Below are 3458 nucleotides of genomic sequence, written 5' to 3' on the forward strand. Positions count from 1 at the left end.
GCCATCTGATGTATAAGCACCTTTGGAGACATTTTTATTAAATAAAAAAGAGTTAAAAAAGAGAAAAAAGAGTTTGGAATAAGGGACAATAAGAATAAAAGACGCGAGACTTGAAGATCACCTAAAAAGAGACGGAAGGCGAATGCCTCCTCTTAGTTTTTCTTTTATCGCGCGATTTAAAGATAGAAAGAGAGAAAGAAAAGAGAAATACGGCTTCTGCCTTTCGTCTCCTTCTATGTAAGCCCTTATTCTGAACTCTCTCTCTTTTATCGATAAAAATATCTCTAAAGGTGACATTTAAGCCTTTTGATTGGCTATAAATCACTTTTAGAGATCGATAAAAGTAAGTTGAGAATAAGATCTTATTCTTTTCTGTCTCTCTTTTTACTTGATCCTCGGTACCAAAGCCGTATTGGAAAATAAGACTATATATTGAATTATAGACACACAGTGGTTCTTATTTCGAACTGTCTTTTAATTGTTTTCTAGACGTGCTTGTAAGCCAATCTCAAATGATTCACGAGTCATATTTAGAGGTATTCTTATCGACAAAAGACAGTATATATAATCTAATATTATTTTTACTCGGATAAAGTACGCGAAAGGCAGACCAGAGATCGTCTATTCAAACTATCTCTCTCAAGCAAGGTCATCGAGCAATAAGCAACAAAGGCGGTGCTCGTTCCAGTTTGTTGCATATATTTCAATGTCCACATCGGCGCGGTATTAATCTCCTCGGCGCACAGGCGGCGTTCGAAAGTTGCGCCATGCGCGGCGCGAGTAGCAGCGTCGCCGGCAGATGGCGACGGCGGCAAGCTCCGGCGGGCTCGGAGTGGTCGAGGCTCGGCGAGCTGCCGCAGTCTGTTTTGTGACGTGTGCGTGTGTTGTGTTCGTCCCGTCCCGTCCGTCCGTCTGTCTCTCGTTGAGTTTCGTCGTCCGGTTCTTTTTTTCGGTGCTTTACACTCTCGGCCTGGCTGGCAGCGGTATCGTCGTCGTCATCGAGCGGGACGTCGAGCAACGTGGATCAGACAGGTGAGTGATGATCGGTTTAGCCGCGACGATCGCCCGTGCACACGTTATCCTCCTCTGTCGCGTCTTGAGGAACGTCCACGTTGAGAGAACGGCACCCTCTCTTTCTCTCTCATACAGCTGCAGCGTGCTCCATTGTCCGTACCGGCGTTCGCGCCCGCGGCGACGTTAACCTCCTCGTGCTCGCGTTGTTGCGTCTCGCGCGATTTCGAGTCCTCGCTACGTCGGACGGAGGTGGTGGTCGTGTCGCGCGCAGTGGACGCTCGCGATCACGGTCGCTAGGACGTCGCTAGGACGACGCAACGCTTGGTCGATCGCCAGCCGAGGGTATTCTCCTGCTCGAGGATGGCTGGTGGATTCTCGGCTGTCCCGCCGAAGCTCCACCATTCGATAAAGGAGCATCGAGCGGGAGGATGCGTTGAATTCGTTGTTGCTTTGGCCTCTGCACGCCGTGTCGTCTCAACGACACCGTACGAAAGTCGCTCTCTTCACGCAGCAACGGTTCTTCGATCTCGCCGTTCAAGTATATATAATATCTCTCTTTCTCTCGACGGGCTAGTGAGTGATTTTGGACGTTTGTTCTGTTGCTATATTTTTCTTTCGCCCTTCTCGTCCTTTCCTTTCTGTGAAGTCATAGTCCAGCTGCATGAAATCACGATTTAGTGCGAGAAAAGAAAGGGAAGACATTTTAACAGTCTCTCCTGATCGAACTCGAGAACGCTCGATTATTGAAATGCTGGATCGGGATTGGTCGCTTTCGGAGGCTCTCGAGTCGGAGCAACTTCACAGTGCGCATAGAGTTCTCGCTTAAACTTGCATCGCGTTTGACGTCTCACGTACTAGTCGAACGTTCGCCGGCCCTCGGCGTTCGTCTGTGGAACCGCAAAGGGAGAAAATAAAACGTCGACTACCTGCTTATGGAGGGATACTAGCCGTTCGAGCGACCGTCGTCGCCGTTCGGGCCTCCCGGCGTAAATCGATTAACCTGCCACGGACCTCCGAAACGGCATCCTCCTGCGAGAAACGGCCACGCTTTCCGGAAACGACGCCGTGCGATTGAGAGTGCAGCTCAGAGAGTTTTCGTCAAAGTTGCGATCCTTTTCTCAAAGCAAGTTTGTATAATAGTATAAGAATGCAAAGTTTGCCATTTCTTTTTCGAACAACTTTAAATGGTGACGCTCATGCGATAAGTTGAAGTGAGACAAGCGTGCATACTGTTTCCCTCTAATTTGCTACACCAGTTCGGCAAGTTTTTCGAAAAAGAACGGATCTACAACGTGTGATATTTACATTTTTGCTTACAAATTACTTCTGTTTTCGTGCACTTCGTATTTGACAGCTCTCTAAATTTCCAATGCTCCAGCACAGAACTTCGCGTGTTTATAAACTTGCCTAAAAAAAAAAAAATGTCGCGATCTGTACAGTGTGTTGTAAAGCGCTCTAGACACAATGAAACGGAGCTCAAAATTAGAGTCAAAATCTAGAGTCATTGATCTGTTCTTTTCAGCTGCATTGGTGAACTGGTACAATAAGTTAGAGTGAGAAAAGATATACTTGTTTCACCGAGTAAGTACGAATATCTCGTCGAGAGAGATACGCGATTACACTTTCGGCGAACACGATTTGCCGGCCATCGCGATTATTGTTTTGACGATTATCGGCTTGTGTATGCATGCGTGCATGTGTATCAGTGTGTGTACAAGCTCGTAAAAAAATCGTCGAGTTGTCGTCACCGCCGGCGCGATAATGGTGACGCGCTGCAATCGAACGCTCCATCGTGTTGTTGTTGTTATCAAGGCTGCGAGGACTGCCGCAGACGCGGGTGCGCAGGTAATAATTGAAATTGCGTGCAACTGCGCTCGCCGCATATGGCGTCACCGTACAGTGAGAAGAGTTCGCTTTTTTTTCAATATTCAGTATCTAGAAAACGACCAATTATGATAAAAAATATGTAAGAAGCAAGGTTGTAGAACTTCAAAAAATATACTCAATAGCAATAACAGACCTTGGGCTCCCTAAGGTCATATGAAGGTAAATTGTATTTTTAAAAAAATGGGAATATATCTGTTTTCTGTCGCTGACTCTTGCGGATGTGACATCGAGATCTTTTCAAGATCTTCTTACACACATATAATAACAATAAGTATTATTTTTATAATTATCATTTCTTTTTCAATGTTCAATATTTAGAAAAAGACCAATTATGATAAAAAATATGTAAAAAACAGAGCTTGTAGAGCTTTAAAAGATTTACACAATAGTAATAACAGTTTGAGACTTTGGGTTTCCTAAGGTCATATGAAAATAAATTGAATTTAATTCCCATTTAAAAAACTCAATTTATTTTCATATGACTTTAGGAAACCCAAAGTCTCAAACTGTTATTACTGTTGTGTAGATCTTTTAAAGCTCTACAAGCTCTGCTTCTT

Source organism: Odontomachus brunneus, unplaced genomic scaffold, assembly GCF_010583005.1.
Source record: "Odontomachus brunneus isolate Ranch 3 - 2012 unplaced genomic scaffold, Obru_v1 Obru_scaffold_166, whole genome shotgun sequence".
NCBI lineage: Eukaryota > Metazoa > Arthropoda > Insecta > Hymenoptera > Formicidae > Odontomachus > Odontomachus brunneus.